This window comes from Dendrobates tinctorius, unplaced genomic scaffold (assembly GCF_039654945.1).
Source record: "Dendrobates tinctorius isolate UK_male_01 unplaced genomic scaffold, ASM3965494v1 ptg000022l, whole genome shotgun sequence".
NCBI classification, from domain to species: Eukaryota; Metazoa; Chordata; class Amphibia; order Anura; family Dendrobatidae; genus Dendrobates; species Dendrobates tinctorius.
Genome location: NW_027361690.1, coordinates 90,287,218 through 90,314,529, shown reverse-complemented (window position 1 = coordinate 90,314,529; position 27,312 = coordinate 90,287,218). Strand labels below are relative to the sequence as shown.

General features: G+C 42.8%; 1 protein-coding gene across 8 annotated transcripts in view; it reads left to right on the top strand.

Annotated features, from left to right (window-relative positions):
• MEGF11 (multiple EGF like domains 11) overlaps positions 1-27,312 on the top strand; it is an 815,865-nt gene that overhangs the window by 146,337 nt on the left and 642,216 nt on the right. The gene's annotated exons all lie outside the window — the stretch shown is intronic.

Genomic DNA, 27,312 nt, shown 5'->3' with positions numbered 1-27,312 from the left:
ATTTTGGTTGTAGTTCTTCTCTTGTTTTTGTCTTGCCTGAGCTAGACTCTTTTCCACACACTCTTGTACTCTTCGATATTGCTGTTGCCTTTCTGTATCCCAGTCAGCATCTGGGGATGTTACTTCAGAGGTAAGGACTCCCATATCCAGATCAATAGCAAACTTGCCAGGCCTCGCTCTCATTAGGTAGGCTGGAGTGCAGTTGGTGGAATTCACAGGAATGTGATTGTAGAGGTCTACAAGATCCGGCAACTTTTCTGGCCACAGATTCCTCTCTTCCAAAGGCAAGGTCTTTAGTAGGTCAATTACCACCTGGTTCATCTTTTCACACATGCCATTGGTCTGTGGATGGTACGGTGTTGTCCTAATCTTCTTGCAACCGTACAAGTTACAGAATTCCTGGAACACTTCTGCCTCAAAGGCTGGACCTTGATCTGTTAGCACTCGCTTTGGATATCCGTGTGGTCTACAAAAGTGCTGTTGGAATGCTCTGGATGCTGTTCTGGCTGTTTGATCCTTGACAGGCACGACTACCAGGAATCTCGAGTAGTGGTCAACGATGGTAAGAGCATAAATGTAGCCTGAATGGCTTGGGACTAGCTTCACATGGTCCAGGGCGACCAACTCAAGTGGTTGCTTGGTTATTATTGGCTGCAAAGGAGCTCGCTGGCTGTTACGGTCCTTTCTGCGCAAGTTACATTGTCCACACTCCCGCCACCAATTTTCATACCAGCCCAGTAGAATCTCTCTCGGAGCAAGGCCTCCAACTTCTTCCAACCGAAGTGTCCAGCTCCATTGTGGTATGCTTCCAAGACCATTGATGCCTCTCCCTTTGGGACTACCACCTGCCAAACCAACTCATGAGTGCGGGCATTGATACTCCTCTGACACAGCTTTCCTTCATAGGTGAACAGCCGACCTCTTTCCTTCCACAACTGCTGGGTTTCTTCAGGAGCATCCGACTCTGGGCGTGAGTCAGCTTGTGACAGTAGCTCCTTCACCAGGCGGACTGCGGGGTCGCTATCCTGCGTTTCTGCCCAGTCATGATGAGGCAATGGATTTTGGGTGGCTTCTTTCAAGCCAGACCGTCTGTTTCTCACTCCCTGGGTACGTTGGGCCGCAATTGGCTGGTGGAAGGCAGGTAACTCGATTTCTTCAAGTGCCTCAGGGTCTTCGCCTGCGTCTGGCAGATTAGGCATCCTGGACAGCGCATCAGCATTGGTATTCTTGTGCCCTGCTCGGTACTTGATGGTAAATTAATAATTAGACAGCTGAGCCATCTATCGCTGCTCCAGTGCACCTAGCTTTGCAGTTTCCATGTGAGTCAACGGGTTGTTATCCGTGAAGATGGTAAACTTGGCTGAAGCTAGGTAATGCTTGAATCGTTCAGTCACAGCCCAGACTATGGCAAGGAACTCCTGCTTGAAAGAACTGTAGTTGACAGGGTTCCTTTCAGTGGGACGAAGCTTCCAGCTGGCGTAGGAGATCACTCTTTCTTTGCCATTCTGTACCTGTGACAGTACTGTTCCAAGTCCCACGTTGCTGGCATCAGTATACAACACAAAGGGTTCGCCATAATCTGGGTAGGCCAGAACTTCATCTTCTGTGAGAGCTATCTTCAGTCGAGTGAAGGACCTCTCAAGCTCCTCATTCCATTCGAATGTAGGACTCTGCTTTCTGGCCTTTTTGGCTGACCCACCAGAAGATTTTGCATAGGAGTGGCTATCTCAGTGAAGCCTTTGATGAACCTCCTGTAGTAGCCTACCAGCCCAAGGAATTGACGTACTTCATGGAGGTTGCTGGGCTTCTGCCAGTCCCGGATGACTGTGACTTTGTCAGGATCCGGTGCCACACCTTCTGCACTCACTACATGACCGAGGTACTGAACCTTGGGCTTCAGGAGGTGGCATTTGGAAGGCTTCACCTTCAGGCCAAAGTTGGACAGAGCTTCAAACACCTTAGACAGGGGCTTCAGATGGTCTTCATAAGTCTTGGAGAAAACAATGACATCATCAAGGTACAACAGGACTGTCTCGAAGTTCTTGTGCCCAAGACAGCATTCCATTAGCCGTTGGAATGTCCCTGGAGCGGTGCAGAGCCCGAATGGCATGTAGTTGAACTCACAGAGACCCATTGATGTGGTAAACGCTGTTTTCTCCTTGTCTGCCTCTGCCACGGGAACCTGCCAATACCCACTAGTGAGATCTAAGGTGGAAAAATAGTTAGCAGTTTTAAGTGCAGCTAATGACTCCTCAATTCTGGGTAATGTGTAGGCATCTTTATGTGTAATGCTGTTAATTTTTCTGTAATCAACACACATTCTCATGGTACCATCTTTCTTTTTCACAAAGACTATTGGGGCTGCCCACGGGCTACAACTGTCTCTGATCACCCCAGCCTCCTTCATTTCCCGCAACATACCTTTGGCACATTGATATTGTGTTGGGGGTATAGGCCGGTACCTTTATTTTATGGGTGGATGGTCTCCAGTGGGGATATGGTGTTGAATCCCTTTTGCCTTCCCAAAATCTAGAGGATGTTTACTGACTACCTGCTCATACTCCTGAGTCACTTGGTAAACTCTATTCTTTTGGTCTGAAGGGGTGGAGTCAGTTCCCACCTGCAGTTGCTGACACCACTCCTCCAGCTGCTTTACAGAGCCATTGTCCTCCACCTGGTAGGATGAGACCAAGGGCTCTGCTGCCCGTATTGCATTGTTACTGACAGTAAGCAGCTTAGCAACTGTGGCATACCAAGGTATTGTGGCCTCCTCCTCCCCACAATTCAAGAGGCTTACAGGTACTCTCCCTTTGTGAACATCAACTACCCCTCTGGCTGTCAGGACAGTGGGCTGGCTATCAGAGTACACTGGTTCTACCACTGCCTGGTAATCCTTTCCTCTGAGGCCTATGGCTCCCCGACACCAAATCAACATTTCACATCTGGGGGGTATTGTAATTGGGAAAGAATCACTCTCTCTGACACTGCCAATTTCTCCGCCAGAGAGTTCTACCTGCTGTCTTTGCATCAGGGCCTTGATCTCCTTCTGCAGGACTCGTTGTTCACTGGAACCTTCAGTCTCAGCCACCTGTTGCAACAAGACAATAACCTCGGAAAGACAATTTTCAATTACATTTGTACCTAAGGTCATCATGGGATTACATTCTCGTTGATCAATATCCACAACTATCAGACCTTGAGATTTTAACTCTATTCGACCCACTTTAACAGTAATTTCTTTACATCCTATCTGCGGTAAAGACTGACCATTGCTGGCAACTACTGTCAGTTCATCAGTTGGGCCACGGGTAAGTTCAGAGTCAGCCCAATACCGCTTGTAAAGGATATACGGCATAGTGGTCATCTGGGAGCCAGTGTCCAGCAAAGCGTTCATGGGGATGCCATCAATCACCACTGGGAGGACCGGTCGCCCTCCAACATACTTGGCTTGCCAGTTCCTTGGGCCTTGTGGTCCTACTCTTTGGGGGTTGGCCCTCTGCCCCAGGGGTTACTCGTTTAAAGGACAGAATCTTGCGAGGTGGCCTGCTTTGTGGCAGTGTCGACAGATGGGACGTCCGTTCTGGTCATAGCGATCATTGTTCCTCGGAGTGGCGGGATCCTCTTCCTCCGCATCCACGGGACATCCTCTGGACTGGAGGCCAACTGGATCTTCTCCTTGGAGGACTCCTGCAGGGACTGCATGGTTTTGGCAAGTGCAGCTATACCTTTGGTCAACTCCTGGACCTGAAGACGCAGTTCTGAAGATGGGTCATTGTCCAGAGTCTGTGCATCAGCCTCCACAGGGCTGAGGGGGAAAGATGTTGTTTCTTGGTGGTAGGTGATCGCTGGGCGCCTAGGGGGTGCTGGACGGCTGACAGTTGGTTCATGCAGCACCCGGATAGCCCTGTCCTTGAAGTCTGCAAAATCCAGGTCAGGGTTCTGCAGGGCTATAATGTGCAGCTGTGCTCTATGGGTACTGGATAGGAGTCCTTCAATAAACTGCTCCTTTAACAGTTTGTCTCCGTCCTGCACACTGTCTGGATCCATCTGCTTTATGGCTCGCAGCGCCTCCTGCAGGTTAAGAGCATAGTCCCGTATACTGTCCTGCGCTCTATGCTGACATCCAAAGAATCTCATCTTTATTTCAGCTGCAGTGAGGGTGTCAAAGGTGCTTCTGAGCTTAGCCAGAATCTTTTTAACAGTCTCTTTTTCAGTGTCCTGCCAGGCTTTTACTTCTCTCTGCGCTACACCTGTCAGCTGCCCAATAAGAATGTTCACTTTCTGACTTTCAGACTGGGGATACACTTCAAACAAGCTGCACAGCCTCTCTTTAAATTCACTCAGGGTATGTGACTCACCCAAGTACTGCAGTAGCCAGGCTGCTCCCAAGTATATAGGGCATGGATAGCGGCATTATGGGGACCGCTGCGGTGGGCGCTGATTCTTGCGGTGCCCTGGAGGCAGCGCTGGCTGCCGGACTCAGTGGCGCTATTGGAGCCGCAGCTGCGCTGGACCCTGCATCTGGCGGCGCTGGGAGGTTAGCGGGAGCGTCTGCCGCTGCATTGGCATTGTCCTCAGACATTTTCTCTCCCACCTAGTTAACGTGGGCCAGGCCGCGGGGTTGCCCTGGCTTACAGGATGTCGCTCCTCGGCTGGATCAGGGGGCACAAGAACTGCAGGCCTCAGCTTCTCACTTCTCGCGCGCTCTTCTCCTTTCGCGCTTCTCGGCTGGCTCCGCCCACAAAGGTCTGCCTCCTTTTCTTCCCATGCATGCCAATCAGCGGGATAATGGCGGCAATGGCACCAATTACGCACACAGTCTATAGCACCAAACACAGTCTCTGGCACACAGGACATGTGCAATGAACATGTTAAGCCGACGCTGCAGACAGATCCGCTGGGACAGATGGTGTGGTGCAGCCAAGATGTTATAACCCTCCACAGGCAGGGCTGTTGTCCCAGGGCAGTGTAGATGGGTGTGAAGGAAGGTGCAGTGTCAGGCACAGAGATCTAGCAGTGCCGGGGAGGTTGCAGCAAGAAGGCAAGGACACAATAGGTTGCAGTTTCTTTACCTTTACTTGGCAAATGCAGTCCAGGGTCCTAAGTACAGATAGCACAGGAGCTGGTTAGCCTGGAAGCAAATCAGGAATCACTCTGGCAGATGGGTTGTGCAGTCTCCTTACTCTTACTAGCGCTTTCAATGAAGTACTCTGAGTACTGAGTTACACTGGAGTTCCTCCTTTCTGATGTTATCCACACTCCACTTGCATGGCAGACAGCCATAGCCGTCTATCTCTCTTGGCTCACCCGTCGCTGTTGTGCCTCCGAGGATTATGTGGGAATAGAGCATTTACAGCTTCCTATTCCTCTGGTTTCTGATGCAGGTCCGTTAGTATCCATACACCCTTGGAGACCAGGCTCCAGATCATGCGCTATCACTGGGACTGAGCTCTCCACTTTCCTCAGTCTCCCCAGCGCATCTCCTCCACATCTGCACACGACGCCCTCCTCACATTAACTGACTCAATCCTTCCTGGCCCCCAGAGACAGCTCCTCCCCTCACTTCTGGGTTCAGAGCTCCCTCTGCTGACCCGGAGTGGGGTCTGTGTTGCATGCAGTGATTAACTGCCAGAGAGACCCTTCATTGCTTCCAGGCATGACATCACTCTCCCTAGGAGGAAAGCAATGCCACTGTGGCGACCATACTCATACCCATTGGGAGAAAGAGCAATTGGATGTAGTGTGGTGACTATCACCCTCATTTTACTTCTTTTGACTTGAATGCTAAAATAGGCAGAAGAATACGTCTTCCCTTTTATAACTCATCTTCTTTTATAATCCGTTAGTGATTTTAACTAAAGAAATTCCATAAAAAACTGCTTAAAGCTGTAATGTGTGAACAAACCTATACCGAATAGACACTTTAATAAAGACACCTAACCTTTCACGATTGGATCTTTCCTGTACTGAAATTAGCCATGTGATCCCACCTAGATGAGCCAGACCACTAAAAAAACCTGTTAACCATGTGATGTGTTTTTGTGCGACTGTATTGAGTGTACAATTGTATTATTGAGTAAGAACATCCAGTAACAGGGAATCCTGTGGATATTAACAACTCGTAGATGACAAGGGTCAGAGGAGGATGTCAAGAATCATTCTGACGAACAGAAGGTGCACAGTCAAGCAAATCGCCTGGTCAGATGAATCCAGATTTCTTTTGCACCAACCTGATGTGAGTCTGAATTTGGTCCAGGCAGCATGAGTCTATGAATCCTTTATGTCAGGTGTAAACCGTTCAGGCTGCTGGAGGTGGAGTAATAGTGTGGTAAATTGTTTGCTCTTCTATGATCAAAACCAAGTTCATCTTTTCATGGCAGCTGTTTGCCCTATGGTAGAAGGACTCCTTTAGTAGAACAATACATTATGCTACCAGGGCTGTGTAGACATGGATTATTTCCAGGAACATATCAGTGAGTTTTTCTTTGTTTCCCTGGCCTTTAGCGCACAGAGTTTGCTCCAGTAAGGAGGTGGCAGGTCCCCTCAGTTGCACCCTCTCCTCTTTCCATGTGACCCTTCCGTGCACTTTTATGCACATATGTTATGTACCTGTATGTTATATGTGTTTTATACTGTAATGTAACATATGTGTTCTCTGCCTTGATTGTGCTGTGCTTACCTGGTCCTAATGTTCCCCATGGTAATGTTCATAAATCTACTGTCATGTGTAATTGCTGTCTGTGTAGAGTTAAGGAAAGTAAATAGTTAATGTTGGGGGCTGGGCCAGCAGCAGCAGAAAAGCGGAAAGAAGCTGCTGTCCCCAGTCATAAGCTCGGACACGTTGGTCCAGGGCAGATGTATAGCAACAGCCAGGGCATTGCCAGACTCCCAGATACGGAGAGATCTATTGCGCTATTGCCCCAGGTTCAAAAGGACCCAGAAGAGCTCAGAAGGACTAAAATGAACTAAGAACTGCAACACGGGCCCCAGGAGTCTAGAAGGGCCCCCGCTGAAGGGGTTTTAAGCACCCAGATCCCAGCTCGTGGACTACTATAAATCTTTGGCTGCTGCAGCTGCTGTGGGTGCAGCTGTGGAGAGCGTCAGGGTGAGATCAGGAATCCAGTGTTGTACTCTTCTCCTACTATTTGATCCCTGTTCATTAAAAGTTATTCCCTAGTTGGACAACAGTTGCCTTCTTGGACTCTAATTTGCCTGGACTACTGTGGCCGGATAGAGAACAAGGTAAACTGTGGGAAAAGCTGTATTGGTCCCGTCTATTTATGTACAAGGGCCCAGGGGTGCTCGCTGACCATTTGCTCAGTGGACTCTGTCTGTGAACTGTGCTTTTAAATAACTCGGCCACAACTAGCCTCCTGGTCACCCTTGTTACACTTGGCGTAGTCAGCAGGATGGACCTGAACAGGCTTGCAACCCAGGGACTAATGGATAAAAGATTTAAGACTTGTGATTTTGGAATTCTGTCCGCTGTGCAAGAATTAAAGATGGTGGCCCCAGGCTCAAAAGGACCCAGAAGAGCTCAGATGGACTAAGAAGAGCTCAGAAGGACTAAAAAGGACTAAGGACAGCAACCCGGACCCCAGGACCCTGGAAGGGCCCCCCGCTGAAGGGGTATTAAGTGCCCAGATCCCAGGGAGTGGAATACTGTGAATCTTCGGCTGCTGCAGCTGCTGTGGGTGCAACTGTGGAAAGTGTCAGGGTGAGATCAGGAATTCAGTGTTCTAGGACAAAGTAGAATGTTTTGTTCAGTGCATGTTACAACCTCCATCTAATTTGCAGAAACCGTGAGAAGTTGTCTTGTCCACATACATTGCTGAATGATTTTAACACTCGGTGGACCCTATAGAACGATTCATTTTTGCAGTTCTGAAGGCCAAAGGAGGTCCAGCGTGCTACTAGATGCGCGTCTCTAATTAAGTGACCACACCATGTTTTGCTTCCTATTGAAAGGTATTTTTTTAAAAACCTTTGAACCAGGATGCAACAAGAACCAACTGTGATGTCAAGGGTGACTGGATACTCTGCCTCCAACAGGGCGAATTTCTATGACACTCGTGACCCTGGATACACCGCCTCCAGCAGGGCGAATTTAAACAGAGTTAAGGGAAACACCGGGGAAACCGTTACAATGGAGGGCCCTGCAATAGGGAACGGGGATGTGGAGACCTCCTGCACTCCCCTGAGTCAGTGTCCCTACACTCCTGATGATCCCTAGGCAGGTTCCGCACCTGGCAACGAGCTGGATACCTCAAATCCCTAGCTCGCCCTGCACCTATCCCTTTCTAGTGAATTGGACGGTGCAGAAACTAATCCCACCACTGCACTAATACACACACAAGGAAAGTAACAAACAGGGAAAAACACCACTTAGCTTAGCTCTGTTACTATTGCTCCCAGCAACAGAGTACAACACCAACGTTCAGCTTCACCCCTGATGCTCTACACCTGAATTCAGCTTCCGCCTGAAGCTATTACACCAGAGCTCCCCTGAGCTGCCAGGAACTCCTCTCTGTAGTTCCTTCCTTCACCAGACTTTACACCAGAGTTCCCCTGAGCTGCAAGGAACTCCTCTCTGTAGTTCCTTCCTACCCCAGACTTGGTTGGAAATGAGCAATATCACCAACAGTGAGTGAGACCAACTGCTACTCCTTTATAGATAGGAGCCAGGTTATCACACCTGCTCCATTATCACGTGCAATAACACTAACGGCCACCGGGGGCAACTAAACTAAAGTAACCAAAGTGTAATGACCCTAACGGCCACCGGGGGCAAAACTAGAACTAACACAACCACAGTGTACTGACCCTAACGGTCACTGGGGGTAAAACTAACTTTAAGCCAACAGCTTAAAGGAAAAAAAAGGTTACTTGTGCAAAATCTGTCATAATCCAACCTGGATCATGACACCAACATTAAACAGGCTACTGTATTCTCTCTTCATGATAATTTAGATTTGTTTTTTTTGCATCCAGTTTTAATGGTAATTTTGTACAAATAAAATAACAGGATGCAAAGACATATTAGTGTAAGGTCTAACCATGCTCAAAACCTATTACTACAGGTAAGCCAAACATCCTAGGTTGTTTCCATTGTTATGTATAACATGGGTCCAGATAGAGAGATGGATTAATAGGTGTATAATTAGATAAAAAACATTGTCTTTGGCAATATAGTGGATCTTCACAGTAATACAAAATCCACTGTAAATCTTACTAGGTTGTATTCACATATTGCATTTACCATCCTGCCAGAATTCTGTGTTTAAAATTTTTCATCTCTCATCCAATGTGATGTTTGACAATGTATGAATTAATGACCAAACATTGGATCTGTTTAGTCAGTGACGTGTTCTTCTTTTTATTCTAAAATAGGTACATTGTTCTCCATAATTTGCCAAACCCTGATCACAATCCAAATTAAAGTAATCCCTCGTTGTACAAAGGTTTTATGTGTTAATGGTTAAGAAAAAAGCTAAAGCGTGGAAAAAAACGTGACTTTTCTGCGAGACTTAATTTGCCAACACTCTGTAAAGGCAGCCGCAATTCCATCAGTATTCAACGAAAGGTCGACTTGCAAAAGTGTTGTGACATGGAGACATGTCAGAAGGTAAATCCTGTGAACCTGAGCTCTAACAAGTGAAACACGTAGGAAGGAGCGCTTGTTAATGATTCTGAACTGGTAATCTGTGACACAGTTCGAGATTAGAAAAGTCATTGATTTAATTGTCAATTTGTGATGAATTATTCATTTTAAGGAATAAATTGAAAAACCTTTACTAAGGGCCTTTTCACACAATAGTTTTTTTTAGTATGTTCATTAACCATTATTTTGGCGATAGTGACTGTACCTTTTCACCTGTCCTTCTTTATTTCATTTTGCAGATTGATTCATTTGATGATTGCACTTGACCATACAAATCAATGGCTGTAAATGAGTCCAACGCATAAAAAAATGATTAGTTTAACTTTATGGGCAGGTTCACATGAAAAAATGATTTCATCCAGAAAAGTGATATGATTGTTTTTCTCTCTGGTCATCCGTGTACAGTCCGTATATAATCCGTTTTTTTTACAGCAGCAGCAGCGCCTTTCACCCCTGAGCCCGTTTTCACCTTCATTCAGTGGGTACGGAAAGTATTCAGACCCCTTTAAATTTTTCACTCTTGTTTCATTGCAGTCATTTGGTAAATTCAAAAAAGTTCATTTTTTTCTCATTAATGTATACTCTTGACTGAAAAAAAAAGAAATCTAGAAATGTTTGCAAATTTGTTTAAAAAGAAAAACTGAAATATCACGTGGTCATAAGTATTCAGACCCTTTGTTCAGTATTGAGTAGAAGCACCCTTCTCAGCTAGTACAGCCATGAGTCTTCTTGGGAATGATTCAACAAGTTTTTCACACCTGGATTTGGGGATCCTCTGCCATTCGTCCTTGCAGATCCTCTCCAGTTCCGTCAGGTTGGATGGTGAACAGCCATTTTCAGGTCTCTACAGAGATGCTCAATTGGGTTTAGGTCAGGGCTCTGGCTGGGCCAGTCAAGAATGGTCACAAAGATGTTCTGAAGCCACTCCTTTGTTATAATTATCACCAAAAAGTTCTATCTTCATCTCATCAGGCCAGAGAATCTTATTTTGCTTAGTCTAGGAGACCTTCATGTGTTTTTTAGCAAACTCTATGCAGGCTTTCATATGTCTTGCACTGAGGAGAGGCTTCCATCGGACCACTCTGCCATAAAGGCCCGACTGGTGGAGGGCTGCAGTGATAGTTGACTTTGTGGAACTTTCTCCCATCTCCCTACTGCATCTGTGGAGCTCAGCCACAGTGATCTTGGGTTCTTCTTTACCTCTCTCACCAAGGTTCTTCTCCCACGATTGCTCAGTTTGGCTGGACGGCCAGGTCTAGGAAGACTTCTGGTGGTTCCCAACTTCTTCCATTTAAGGATTATGGAGGCCACTGTGCTCTTAGGAACCTTGAGTACTGCAGGAATTCTTTTGTAACCTTGGCCAGATCTGTGCCTTGCCACAATTCTGTCTCTGAGCTTCTTGGCCAGTTCTTTAACCTCATGATTCTCATGCGGTTAAAAGAAGCTGTTAAGAAGTGTTTTTTCTCGTGCATGAAAAAAACAAGTGAATGAGCTGTAGCTATATTACAAGGTCATTCTGGAGCTTTTAGTAATCTTACTGAGATGCATTTTCTCGGCAACGAGATCTCAGCCCGAGATTTCGTGAGACTAGATCTCGGAGCTGAGATCTCAATCTGCGCATGCGCCACCTCCGTCGGCCATTTTTCCAGAGGCCACAGTATCGAGGCTATAGAAGTCCGGGGCTCTGGGCTTTCAGAAAATGTTGACGGAACCCCCGGCACCACCAAGCACTGCCGCACCATCATCGTCCTGCAGCGTCGGACCAGGACCACCGGAAGAATTGCCCGACTACTGCTGCCACCACGCTAAGTGTAAGTACCGTTCATTCTGACTATAAGACGCACCCCCGTTTTATAGCGAACTCTAAGTCTCTCACTTCTGTAGAGTGTAAGCTCTTATGGTCAGTGGGGTTCTCTCTCTCCTGTAGAGTTTAAGCTTTTATGGTCAGTGGGGTCCTCTCTCTCCTGTAGAGTGTAAGCTCTTATGGTTAGCAGGGTCCTCTCTCCTGTAGAGTGTAAGCTCTTATGATCAGCAGGGTCCTCTCTCTCTCTCTCCTGTAGAGAGTAAGCTCTTATGGTCAGCAGGGTCCTCTCTCCTGTAGAGTGTACGCTTTTATGATCAGCAGAGTCCTCTCTCCTGTAGAGGGTAAGCTCTTATGGTCACTGGGGTTCTCTCATTCTCTTCTCCTAACATGTATTTACAAGCTTTCCAGTATTGAGAATAGTTAGTTGCCAAACAAATTTTGGGAGAAAATTCAGCAAAGTCGTTGAATTCGAATGTCAAAAGATCCGCTCATCATTGATCAAAATGACTTGTACATATGTTCTGTGTTATTTTAACTTTTTTTAACCGCTATCTTTTGTCTATTTTTGTAGACAAGAAAACTTGATCCGTTTTTCTTGTCCATCTGAATGAAACCTTACTTTAATCTTTATGGGTAACATGAAGGTGTAGCTACATGTTGTCATACATAGATGTATATGATTGACTGGGGTTGCTTTAGAATTGTAGATAATGTTAGATAGAACTCTGAATAAAACTTTGTGAGTTGTTATGATCTGCGTTTTCTTCTCTGATCATAATATATTCCAGCGCGTTACTTAAGGCTCTCAGCATTCTGGATAAGGATGTAAAGGATTGAAAAGGTCAGTAATTTGGAATTCCTATAATTGCTTTACAGGCATCAGACCTGTCCCCCTAAATAACCAGTGTAGACAGAGCACCTTCCCTCTATCCAATAGCTGTAGCTTGTGCTGGCGTTAACATGTTTCATATTCATCTCAGAGAATAGATTGGTTTGTTGGCAGGTGTTCCACTTTTCATTAATCTTTCTCCTTCATTAATTAAAGCAGATTTCTCATACAAAAGCTAAGCTGGTTTCTTATGTTCTGGAAATCTCACTCCTTGTATTATACCCATGCTTTTATGCTGTTGAGTATAGTACCTACCGTGCCATTGAAATAGCCCATCTGCTTCCCTTAGACTTCTTATACAAATGGCTTTTTTGGCTTTAAAAAATAAGCTATGATTTTCATGCATTTTTTAAATTTTTTTTTTTTTTATGTTTTGTTTTCATTCCCACATGATATTTTTAATCATGTTTCTAGAAGAGAGAAGTCTATGGTTAAGTTCATAAAAAGCTGCATCAAGAGATTGATGCAAAAAATTATATAAACCCCCCCCACCACAGGTGTGAAAAAAGGATATAAAAATGCACATTTGTAGTGCGATTTATATTTTTATATTGACACAAAGCCAACATCTGGGTTCATCATTTTTGGTAAAATCGGTTAAAAAATCATTGGGAAACAAGTTACAAAAGCAGTATGAAAAAATAACTTCCTAGGAGGATATGCACGCAACATCTTTTTCAGGTGGATTCTGCCTAGAACTCATCTGAAAAAGCCCTGAACATTTTTTAAAAAAGTGCAACCCATACCGTGTGTACTGCAATGTCAAAACGACTTGCTGTGCATATGTTCTGTCTTTTTGAACTTCTTTTAACCTCTTTCAGGCTTACAAAACTACAAACTGATAAAGTGACCTGTGCATTGTTCAGGTGGCTTCCATCTAGAAGTTGCTCACTAATTTAAAAAAACTCTCTTGGTTAAACTGACAGAAAAGACTTCAATGAAACTTTAAAAAAAAAAAACTTCAGGAACACACCGCCAGCGTTTTCATGAAGCTTCTTTTGCAGCAAAAACTTACAAGTACTCCAGCATCTAAAAGAAGACTTGGGTACATAACAGAACAAATATTGGTTATTAGTATGTGGACTATATGATAGAAATCAGATGCATGCATTGTAAAAACAGCTTCCATTATATGACATTATCACATGCCTAGGTAAAATAAAATTAGTAACTGATGTTATGAAGAGAACAGGCATGCAGTATAAGTACCATCTATATATAAACTTCAGAGAGAAAAATGCAATGTAAAGCATGGAGATAGATATTGGGTTTATAGATATCCGTGAGATATATAATTAGTGCTTTGTGTGCATAGTTTACTGTATATATATGCAGCTAATAAATAAATAAATGAAAAAAATTAAGTGATGTCCCCCTGATAACTAGCAAAGGGAAAGCAGTCAGCTGTGGGCTATTATCCGGCTGAGAATGTCCCTAGTTATTGGACACTTTCCAGCCTAAAAATACCAGCCCAAGCCACCCAAGAATAGGCTACGTCAGACCTGTGTGAGAACATTTTTACTAATAAGTTGGACACTACATTTCATCAGAATTTTTACACAATTATAAACTAAAGAGACCAGCTTAGAGCTGTTTGCTTTCCCTTAGCTGGCTATTAAAAATAAGGGGGACACCACGCCATTTTGTAAATTCATTTATTTATTATCTAAATACAAATATATGTACATAAAACTATGCACTCAGAGCACTGATTATATATCTCACTGATATATTTCTATCTAGCTATTCTATCTATTCTAACAGTTTGGGCTGTGAATCTACTGTACATGGCTGATGAAATGTTGAGTTTCCTCTGAGATGTGTGTGTAAAAATCGGACTGCACATGCATGATCCATGTGCCGTACGATTTTTTTTCTCACAACCATTCACTTGCATTGGCGGGTTCGATCTGATTCTTGCAGGCAATCGCAACATGCTGTGATTTTTTTTCTCACACTGTGCAGTAAGTTCTCATGCTGCGAGCAGTGATTTCCATAAGGATACCCCGTTCAGCGGCTGTGACCTGTGGTAACCTTACTGATGCCACCGCTCATCACAGCAGCTGTGTGCTTTCGCTGCACAGCCTAAAACGTGGCTGCTGCTCCAATCTATACACCAGAGGCTAAGCACTAGAATTGGTGGATGCGCCATTTCTGGGGTGACTGAGGTATGGTCTTATTAAACTGGGAAGGGTCCAATATCCATAGACTTTTGGCTCACAGCTGTCTGTTTAGCTTTTTGCTTAAAGCTACATATTTTTTTTAGGGTACCACTTTTAATAAACAGTAAAGGCTAAACAGACAGCTGTGAGCTGATATTAATAGGATGGGAAGGTACATGGATATTGGGCCCTTCCCAGACAAATAAGATCAGCTCACAGCTGTCTGCTTTCCCTTAGCTGGGTATTAAAAATAGGGCCATGTCATTTTTTAAAGTTAATTATTTGTTTAAAAGGTTAAATAAGGCTAAATATCCTTTAATGCCTCATTAAAGGCACTATAGAATGTTTGTTTATTATAAATAGGGGGCTGTTGACATTAAATCTCTACAGGACATCTATCAATCCCATTTACTGTATATACTCGAGTATAAGCCGACCCGAGTATAAGCTGAGACCCCTAATTTTGCCACAAAAACCTCGGAAAACTTATTGACTTGAGTATAAGCCTAGGTTGGAAGATGCAGCAGCTACTGGTAAATTTCCAAAATAAAAATAGATATCAATAAAAGTAAAATTATTTGAGACATCAGTAGGTTAAATGTTTTTGAATATCCATATTGAATCAGGAGCCCCATATAATGCTCCATAAAGTTCATGAAGGGCCCCATTAGATGCTCCATACAAAATATGCCCCATATAATGCTGCACAAAGATTAATAATGACCCCATAAGATGCAAATATGCCCCATATGCTACTCCATAAAGGTTGATGACCCCATAAAATGCTCCTTATATATATATGCCCCATATGCTGCTTCATAATGGTTGATGGCCCCATAAGATGCCCCATATAGTGCATAAAGGTTATGGCCCCATAAGATGCTTCATAGAATGTGCCTCACAAGCTGCTCCATATATATTGATTGCCATATAAGATGCTCCATAGAATATACCCCATATGCTGCTCCATAAAGGTTATGGCCCCATAAGATGCTCCATAGATATATATGCCCCATATGCTGCTCCATACAGGTTATGGCCCCATAAGATGCCCCATATAATGCATAAAGGTTATGGCCCCATAAGATGCTCCATAAAATGTGCCTCACAAGCTGCTCCTCATATCTTGATGGCCCCATATGCTGCTCCATAAAGGTTACGCCCCCATAAGATGCTCCATAGAATATGCCCCATATGCTGCTCCATATATCTTGATGGCCTCATAAGATGCTCCATAGAATATGCCCCATATGCTGCTCCATAAAGGTTGATAGCCCCATAAGATGCTCCATAGCATATGCCCTATATGCTGCTCCATAAAGGTTATGGCCCCATAGGATGCTACATAGAATATGCCCCATATACTGCTCCATATATCTTGATGGCCCCATAAGATGATACATAGAATATGCCCCATATGTTGCTCCATAAAGGTTGATGGCCCCATAAGATGCTCCATAGAATATGCCCCCATATGCTGTTCCATAATGGTTATGGCCCCATATGCTGCTCCATAAAGGTTATGGCCCCATAAGATGCTCCATAGAATATGTCCCATATGCTGCTCCATAAAGGTTATGGCCCCATAAGATGCTCCATAGAATATGCCACATATACTGCTCCATAAAGGTTGATCGCCCCATAAGATGCTGCATAGAATATGCCCCATATGTTGCTCCATAAAGGTTATGGTCCCTTAAGATGCTCCATAGAATGTGCCCCATATGCTGCTCCATTAAGGTTATGTCCCCATAAGATGCTCCATAGAATATGTCCCATATGCTGCTCCATAAAGGTTATGGCCCCATAAGATGCTCCATAGAATATGCCCCATATACTGGTCCATAAAGGTTATGACCCCATAAGATGCTCCATAGAATATGCCCCACATGCTGCTGCTGCGAATAAAAAAAAGACACTCACCTCTTGTTGCTGGGGGCCAGGTGCCGGTGTCTTGAGCAGGCGGGGACACCGGCGCGCTATGGGGGCCAGGTGCTGGTTTTGCCACTGGCTCAGGGCCCCGGCACCTGCGATATTCATCTGTCCCCGTTCCACTGCCATTGTCCGCTCTGTCTTCCGGATCTCTGCATTGACTGTTCAGGCAGAGGGCACGCACTAACTACTTCATCGCGCCCTCTGACCTGAACGTCACAGCCAGAGGACACAGAGGACAGAGCGGTGTGCGACGGTGGAACGGGGACAGGTGAATATCTCATATGCTCCCCCTTCATACTCACCCCTTCCTGGCGTGTCTCTGCAGTTAAAGTAATGAATATGCGCATATTCATTACTTTAATGAGCGGTACCACGTGACCGCTGAACACAGGAAGAGCTGCGGTGCCAGAGACGATCTGAGAAGCAGAGGCTGCAGAGACCACGCCAGGTGGGGGAGAGTATGAACTGACAGCCGCGCTCCCCCTCCCCCACGACCCCCTGGTCTATGACTCAAGTATAAGCCAAGAGGAGCACTTTCAGCCTTAAAAAATGAGTTGAAAATCTCGGCTTATACTCAAGTATATATGGTATTCTGGTATTCTATCTATCTATCTATCTAAACTTCCTATCTTTATATGTATATAATATTAGTAGTTTGTAAACTAGCTTTATATTACATAGAGATTACAGAATGTAAAAGCTGATGTTAAAAATTCATTGCATACGGATGTTACAGGGATGCTAATTGAGAAAAATTGCATTATACTCACATAACACTGGCATGACACTTGTCCTACTTTTCTGGATCAAAGCAGACCGATTTTGTTATACACTACTGTGACTCCAGCCTTATGCAGAGTGAAGGCAAAGCAGCCAACAGGTGCTCAGTATCTTAGGGAACTCTTTCAAGACTGTTAGAAAGCCATTTTAGGTGATTACTTGATGAAGCTGCCTGAGAGAATGCCCAGAATGTGTAATTGTTTTACATATGTTCTTAACTCCTTGGTTTCATATGTATTCACTTGTGGCGTTTCTGCCTTTAATTCTAAATCCACAATGTACACTAGGGTGACCGGATCTCATATGGGGGGGAAAAAATGTCAGAATCTTGTTCGTCTGGACCCCACAAAACGATTCCCCTTTCCAGATATTGAGAGAGCCAAAATTTGAGCTCGATCAAACGACGTTAACCCGTGCCGCTCATCGCTCAAAGTTTGAAATAATCCAAATTGAGGTATTTTAAGATTTATGTATTTTGCATAGTCTGTTAGACTATAAAGAATGTGACAACAACATTGTAGAAATAGCCCTGACCAAATTTTCGAACCATTTGTGGTATTTGAATGCAGAGTTGGTGGGATTATCGTTTTTTGATCCCACCATTACAGACAATGAAAAGTTGTTAATGGCTAATAAATTGCTCAGTAGCACAGATGAACCATCAGAGCACGCTAACCTACATGAGTTGATAATTTTACATAGTTATCTAATCTATTCTAGAGCTTTTGTTAAAGTAGTTTTTGAAACGTCAGAATATAATGTTCGGCGTTTGCTTACAACTTGCAGGACATATTGCTTTTGTTCTTCATCTTTTGTCAGAAGGTCGATAAAGTCGGTTACTTCCTACCTCTTTTAATTTTTCTTTCCTAACTTTTGGATTTACAACCCTAGCGTGCTCTGATGGTTCATCTGTGCTACTGAGCAATTTATTAGCCATTAACAACTTTTCATTGTCTGTAATGGTGGGATCAAAAAACGATAATCCCACCAACTCTGCATTCAAATACCACAAATGGTTCGAAAATTTGGTCAGGGCTATTTCTGCAATGTTGTTGTCACATTCTTTATAGTCTAACAGACTATGCAAAATACCTAAATCTTAAAATACCTCAATTTGGATTTTTTCAAACTTTGAGCGACGAGCGGCACGGGTTAACGTCGTTTGATCGAGCTCAAATTTTGGCTATCTCAATATCTGGAAAGGGGAATCGTTTTGTGGGGTCCAGATGGACAAAATTCCGACATCGATTTTTTTGCGGTCACCCTAATGTACACATTTCAATAGCAAGATCAAGGGAAAACACGGCTTGAACAAGTATTGACCCACAGAACAAGGTCATCATGTCAGTTTTACCGCAAAGAAAATCTCATAAAAACAAAACACGAAAAACACAGGTGGAATTGTGATGTTTGTTTTCAATTTGATCCTACTTTGAATTTTTTCTTTCTTTTTCAGTACATTACATGGTAGAATAAACAGCATAACTAAAAACTACAACTCATTTTGCAAAAAACAAGCCCTCATACCACTATCAGTGGGAAAAAAAATATGTCTTTAGGAAAGCAAAAAGAAAAAAACAAAAGCAAAGAAAAAAAAGGGGAGCATTTCCAAGGGGTTAAACCACGTTCCTTCTGTCTTTATAAATCGTCCCCATTATGTGTTGGTGCTATGTGTATAACAGATAAATAATTCATAGTTTCTGTTATTCTGTATTGTATGGCAATCAAAAGTAAGAATTTTTATGTTTCTATTTTACATATTGCATCAACCTATCCAACAGAATAGTACACAAATGGTAATAACACAAATATTCACATATACACCCTAGTGCTTACTGCCAGCCCATTTTGCAAGAATACATTTTAGTTGTATTATCTGTATAGTTTTAAACCCAAAGTCACATCAGTTTAGCCCCCATGTTTTTCTTTCCATCTCTGCTTACATAGATTGACTGTTGTATACTGTATGAGTATATAGCCAGGGTCAGACGCGCATGTGAAATTATCATCTGCTTTTCATCCAGAAAACTCAGACAATTTTCATCTTTATTGTCATCCACGTGCCATCCCTGTTATGAAGCTACCTCATGGACAGGCCGTGTTCCAGCATCAATACCGAGAAAGTATGTAGATAACCAAGGGAAAAGACAAAGGCGTAAGTCAGATCACAGTGCAGGGTCAATAACATGATAGGAGATCAAAAGTCGAAGGACAAAATAAACGGATAGTCAGAACACGGTCCACAGGGTCAGGCAACAGAAGATCAGAACTCAGAGCCACAGTATCAGGCTAATGCTTACCAAGAAGCACAAACTACGTCTGGCAGGGATGAGGGGCAGACCGCTCAGTTAAGTAGCTATGCGATCACCAGAACACTGAACACCTGCAGAAAGTCCCGCACATCCCAGTCACAGATTAGACAGGAGAGCTGGCAGTCAAGGCACCATCAGCCCAGCAAGCCTATCACAGTATTGGACAGCCAAGCAGTCAATCAAAACACAGACAGCTCAGCATGACAGTTTCCATAGAACAGCATAGCAATCATTCACTGAGCGTAGGAATCGTGACACCTGTGTCCGTATTTTACGTGAATGTGACATCCGTGTGTCCATTTTTTTATATCCATGTGGCATCAGCAATTTAAAAAGAACGGTATATGATCGAATAACGTTTCCTAAGTTAAAGTAGTTGTCCACCACTCGGACAATCTCTTCTGAATCCCTGTGTTTTTCCCCAGTAAAATAATAACACTTTTACTCACCTCTTGTGCCGGCGCCATTCCACCGGTATATGCACTGACTATCCCAGGGCTCGTGTGACATTATTATGTTTTGCTATCACTGTGGCTGATCAGCACAGGCTTCATTTACTCTCCTCTCCTTTAGACAAATCAAGACATCCAGAGAAAGTAAGAGCTGCGGCTGCTCATTTCCTCCAGATGTCAATTACGTCTGTAGGAGAGGAGAGTGAAACCAGCGCTGATAGCGTGACAGAGTAATGTCATGCAAGCCCTGGGAGAGACAGTCCCAACACCGCTAGAATGGTGTCGGCACCGGAGATGAGTATAAGTGTTATTGTTTTACTGACGGGAAACATAGGGATTCAGAAGGGCTTGTCTGAGTAATGGGCAAACCCTTTAATAATTGTAATATATCTGAAAAAATCAGATGCCATCCAGAAGATTCTTATGGGATCCAATTTTTTGGGGGTGCCCCATAGACTTGTACTGGCGAGTCTCATCCATTACTAGGAAAAGAATAAGAATCATTTTGTTCACAGTTCACAGGGACACTTGGTCTTTGTGCTGAAAGTGTCATCTGAACAGCACAGCTGAGTCACATTGGTCAATGTCCTCTCCAACTTCTAGGGCTAGTTCAGACGAGCGCATTAATTGCATGTGTGCTATCCATGATAGCATGTGGACAGCACACAGACCAATGCAAGTAACGTGGCAGTTCACATGAACATTTTTACCCTCGGACTGTTGGTCAGTGCATAAAAAAACCACAGCATGCAATATTTTGATCAGAATTTTGGATCAGAGTCCCAAACAATCAATGCTTGAAAAGTGTATCACATACGGTTTATCATCCATATGTCATGCGTTTTTTACATATAGATTACAATTATAAGATAGAAAACTGTCTATTTGTCCTTTATTAAATTGTTCATGTAAAAAGACAAAATAGAATTATAGATGGCCTATGGACATAAAAACGAACACAACGATGACAATACGGATGAAAAATCATTCTTTTTTTTTTCTCGACGTAAAATGGACAATAATGTATACTCGCGTAAATCCAGCCTAGTTACTTATAGTGCGTGCATGTAGAACAGACAGGAACACTTTACACTGCACTGAAGAAAATGTTTTGTTTTTAAGGAGAAGTGTATGCTAGAAACAGACAGCTGATGTAGTGAAAAAATCAACACTGAGTGATTAATAAAAAGAAGAGGAGGCAGATTATAAGGACCTCTTGGTCTTTCTTTGCCGTCGCTATTGTATGTTTCCAAGTTTAAATGTATTCATAAAATAATAGCTGAATTGTTTCCCCGCAATGGAAAAAATGATTTAATGAAAAAAGAAGATCCCCAGACACTTGGAGCAAAAGTGCAAAACCCTTCTAGTACAATGTATGCATACTTTTTCTTCTGACATAATTAAAAGCATAAAACTAGTACAAGTTTACACACATTTCCATTTGTCACGCTACATTCGTCAGGGTATTCATATATTAAGTAATCACAGTGGTGTAAAGGGAAATACCAGCAAGAACTAGTAATTTATCATCCATTTAAAGATCCTTATGATTATAATTTTTTATTGCTGCTTGTTAACGAAGTTGTTAGACAACGCCTTCTATGCTGGAGCCACCATGGTGGTCAGTAGGGCCCCACTCTTGAGAGCATTGGTAGAAAGCTGACTGACTGGTCAACCAGATATGAATGTAGCTCATGGCAGCCATACAAATGAATGGCCATCCAAGGCCAATACATAGAGCTTAAATCTGACTTATTGAATGAGAATAACGCCTCTTATATACAGGTGTATATATATATGTATATACATATATACAGTACTGTGCAAAAGTTGTAGGCAAGTGTAAATAAAATGCTGCAAAAGAAAGAATACTTTGAAAAATATAAGTTGTAATAGTTTATTTTTATTCACAAACATAAAGCAAAGTGGATAAACAAAAGAGAAATCTACATCAAATCAATATTTGGTGTGACCGCCCTTTGCTTTCCAAAACAGCAAAATAATTTTTAAACAATATGCTGTTGAAGTTTTTTGAAGAACCACCAAGACATGGGCAACATTGAAGACCATAAATACAGTGGTTGGGAAAGGAAACAGTGCAGCAAATGAAAGATACATCATGCTTACTTCACATCAAATTCAGGAGATGTCCAACAGTCACATCAGCTCAGAACTACGGCAACCAGAAAGGTGACGGCTACAAAAAATTCAGCAAAGCTTTACTTATCAGTCAGAAACCTGTAGCAAAAGTGATGCAAAAATTTAACAGAGATGGAATTATAATCATCTTACAGAGACATCCAGGCCGACCACAGAAATAATCACCTAAACAGGAGCGTCTTCTCATAAGTAGGGTTGAAGAAAATTGACATGTAAGTTCACTGCAGTTAGCAAAAGAAGTGGAAAGCCAAACTGGGGTATTTCCCATGACACAATACAGCGTATGCTGCATAAGAATAGCAAGCACAGGTGTCGTCTGCAAAGGAAGCCTCTCCTAAAGCCTATGTTCAAAAAAGCCTGACTACAATTTGCCAGGGCCAATGCTGAAAATATATGAAGACTAGTGGGACACTACACTCAAGAGAGCAGACCAAGATAAATGATTTTGTAACTGATGGCTTCAAAACTGTGTGCATTTGCAAAGGTGAGGAGGAGTACAAACAAAAATGCATGGTGCCTACAGTGAAACATGGTGGGGGCACTCTCCCTATGTGGGGCTGCATGAGTGCTGCTGGTGTCGGGGAGTTTTCATTGATGGTATCATGAATTCACAGATGTTCTGCTCTATATTGAATGAGAAGATACTACCATCACTACATGCCCATGGTAGATGTGCACTTTTACAACATGACAATGATCCAAAACACACATCTAAGTCCACAGTTGTGTTTCTGACAAAGAACAGGGTGAAAGTGATTTAATGGCCAAATATATCTCCTGATCTGACTCCAATCTGAAGCCTACAGGCAGTTCTGAAGAGAGACGTTGAGCATCACTCTCCATCCAGTATTCAGGCTCTAAAATAGGTCATTTTTGAAGAATGGAAAACAATAGATACCGCAATATGTCAAAAATGTGTTTACTCCATGCCTTGAAGACTTGGTGCTGTTCTTAAAAGTCATAGGGATCATACAAAATACCAGATGGAGATGCTTTTATGTGGGGAGTATTCATTTTTACATCAACTAATTTGAGTAAAATTGAAGATTTTGTAATGAAAGTTCTATTATTAATCTTACTTCCATGTTATGAGATAAATAATGTTCTATGAAACTCAGTCTTGTCAAAAATTTTTGGAAACTGTTCTTATGTTCACTGAGATATTGATTAAAAGCTTACTTTTCAAAGGGGGTGTACTCATTTACTGCATATACAGTGCCTTGCGAAAGTATTCGGCCCCCTGGAACTTTTCAACAAGTGGGACACAGTTGTGAAGTTGAACGAAATTTATTGGTAATTTTACATTTTTGTGGAAATTCAAAAACTGAAAAGTGGGGCGTGCAATATTATTTGGCCCCTTTACTTTCAGTGCAGAAAACTCACTCCAGAAGTTCATTGTGGATCTCTGAATGATCCAATGTTGTACAAAATGACTAATGATGATAAATATAATCCACCTGTGTGTTAATCAAGTCTCCGTATAAATGCACCTGCTCTGTGATAGTCTCAGGGTTCTGTTTGAAGCAAAGAGAGCATTATGAAGACCAAGGAAAACAACAGGCAGGTCCGTGATACTGTTGTGGAGAAGTTTAAAGCTGGATTTGGATACAAAATGATTTCCAAAACTTTAAACATCCCAAGGAGCACTGTACAAGCGATTATATTGAAATGGAAGGAGTATCATACCACTGCAAATCTAGCAAGACCCGGCCGTCCCTCTAAACTTTCATCTCAAACAAGGAGAAGACTGATTAGAGATGCAGCCAAGAGGCCCATGATCACTCTGGATGAACTGCAGAGATCTACAGCTGAGGTGGGACAGTCTGTCCATAGGACAACAATCAGTCATACACTGCACAAATCTGGCCTTTATAGAAGAGTGGCAAGAAGAAAGCCTTTTCTCAAAGATATCCATGAAAAGTGTCATTTAAAGTTTGCAACAAGCCACCTGGGAGACACATCAAGCATGTGGAAGAAGGTCAGATGAAACCAAAATCGAACTTTTTGGCAACAATGCCAAATGATATGGTTGGCGTAAAGGCAACACAGCTCATCACCCTGAACACACCATCCCCACTGTCAAACATGGTGGTGGCAGCATCATGGTTTGGTCCTGTTTTTCTTCAGTAGGGACAAGGAAGATGGTTAAAATTGATGGGAAGATGGAGCCAAATACAGGACCATTCTTGAAGAAAACCTGTTGGAGTCTGCAAAAGATCTGAGACTGGGACCGAGATTTGTCTTCCAACAAGAGAAAGATCCCAAACATAAAGCAAAATCTACAATGGAATGGTTCACAAATAAACACATCCAGGTGTTAGAATGGCCAAGTCAAAGTCCAGACCTGAATCCAATCGAGAATCTGTGGAAAGAGCTGAAAACTGCTGTTCACAAACGATCTCCATCAAACCTCACTGAGCTCGAGCTGTTTGCCAAGGAAGAATGGGCAAGAATTTCAGTCTCTCGATGTACAAAACTGATAGAGACATACCTCAAGCGCCTTGCAGCTGTAATAGCAGCAAAAGGTGGTGCAGCAAAGTATTAAGTTAAAGGGGCTGAATAATATTGTACGCCCCACTTTTCAGTTTTTGAATTTCCACAAAAATTTAAAATAACCAATAAATTTCGTTCAACTCCACAATTGTTTCCCACTTGTTTTTGATTCTTCACCAAAAATTTACATTTGGTATCTTTATGTTTGAAGCATGATATGTGGGAAGATGTTGAAAATTTTCAGGGGGCCGAATACTTTCGCAAGGCACTGTATATGAATAACTCATATACTGTATGTTATAGAGAGTTAGATAACAGATGGAAATAAAAGTGCTGCATGACTTGCTGGAGCCGGTTAAGCCTCTGTATCAATAACTTTGTTTTTTAAGAGGTTAACTGTGGCAATAGTTGAATGCAGGGTATTTCAGAATAAATGAATGAAAATCGTACAGTGGACGCCAGGAATGCCTGCGCTCCTGAAATTGAATGTTGCTTTTCTTGAATAGCCAGTTGACCTTCACATCTCCATGTTAGTCTATACTTCAGGTTCCACTTTGAATTGGGAGCAGAGCGTGCTGAGCTGGAGCAATGCGAGGGTGATGTTTTGTAACTTTTATTCCAATCACAAATGGAAGGTATTGATTTTGGGAAAGCAGAGGCAGAGTGGCAGGCACCCAATCGAGGAGAAACAAAAATGAAATACCAGAATTGATTGGTTCCACTGACCAAGACGACTTTCTTACTTAGCTGGTAATATTTCACATGGAGAAAGGTCAGAGATTAGGCTGTGAATAGCCCTTCTCTGCCTTCATAACATATAAAATATCTCATTTCTGAATGTCATCAGCCTCTCCTTGATGCAAAAAAGAATGTCAAATATTGTAGGGCACAGAACAAATTGCTGTGAAATCCAGGAAAAGACTTTCAAGAACTAGTATTTGGGGTGGTGAAAGTTAATCCTTGAGCGGGGCGACATCAAAGCAGTCAGCGCGGAGTAGATGCAGTGTCGGGGAGCAGACATGGTTAGGTAGGGGATGTTTATTGATTAAGATTGTGTATATCAAAATTCCAAGATGCTACTAAACACTTGGTGTGTGAGCAGAGGTGTGCTGATTTATGTGTGTGCCCACTAACGCGTTATGATATTTATCTGCAGTAGAAAATTCTGTATTTTATGCTGAGGTGACATCAGGTATATGGTAGATGATTAATTTCCCAATTATATATAATCCAAATCATATTTGAAAACCAAGATAAAACCAGACCTGAATGTAAAAGTTATGTCTTGTATAACAAGGCGTCTACACAACCGTCGCAGAAAGAGGGTATGATAAAGTGCTTACCCATCTTTAGACTAAGTGCACAATCTTTTATAATCCACGGACCAGACTACCAGAATTAATCAATCTCAAGGTAATTAAAAGGGATGTAACCATCATCTGAGGCATTTATGGCATATCTAAGGTAAATGTCTTAAATGCCTGATAGATCCAAATTCTGGGGCTGCCATATCTTTACACTATAATGGTCCTTTTCTCCTCCATTTGCACTCTACAAAGGTAGAGTCACATGTGAGCATCATCTCTTCCACAAACGATAATAAAGATACCTGCAATCTTGCATTGCCTTTTCTCCACCTTATCTCAAGACCCTAATTCAGCCAATATTTGTGTGTTCATGTGGTTTCTGGGGCCACATGTAAGCCACCAGCAAACCAAGACAAGCGTGATCATAACCAGACAGATGGTTTGGGACTAAAGAAATTGACATCAAGGGGCAAATGTGGTTTCCTAGGCCAAATGTGATCCACCACTAGACACATACAATCATGACCATTACCAGATGATTAGGGACCACAGAAATTCACATCTTGGGGCACATATGGTTTACCGGGCCACATGTGAGCCGCAACTAGACACAGTCTAGTACAGGGCTGCTACTAGGAATTTCGGGGCCCCACACTGGCTAAATTTTCAGGGCCCCCTTGAGAGTTCACCCAGGCTCCACCCCTCAAACTATCCACAGTCCCACCGCCCTCTCTTGAAAAAACTCCAATTCTGCACCACATCCTCACCAATCACACATTAACAGTTCCCATCACCACATACATAACCAACAGCTTTTGTTTTGGCCAAAAGATTTTTTAATCCGCCACCACAACAAGGTCGACTCTTTTGGCCTGGCCGTACTCTACTGTAACTTACTAAACATTTGTTAAATTATCCAATGCAATTTAGGTATATTTTTATTTTTCAATTTTTCAATTGACCAATAATATCACAAACAAGGAACAAATACCACCACACCATGACCGAATCACATATTACCACCACAGTGACCAAATAATATCACATACAAGGAACAAATACTACCGCACCATGACCAGACCACATATTACCACCATATAGTGACCAAATAATACCACATACAGGGGACAAATACCGCCACACCATGACCAGATCACATATTACCACCACAGTGACCGAATAACATCACATACAGAAAATAACAGTTATCTAGAACACATCCCCCAATTTTTCTCCAACCTCTACACTACGCCAGATGAAGAAAAAAAGCGACAGTGTCGCCCTGCACAGTAACAGGACATCTCCTCCCCACACTGAAAACAGTATCCTCAAAGATAATATTGTTTAATTAGCCCCT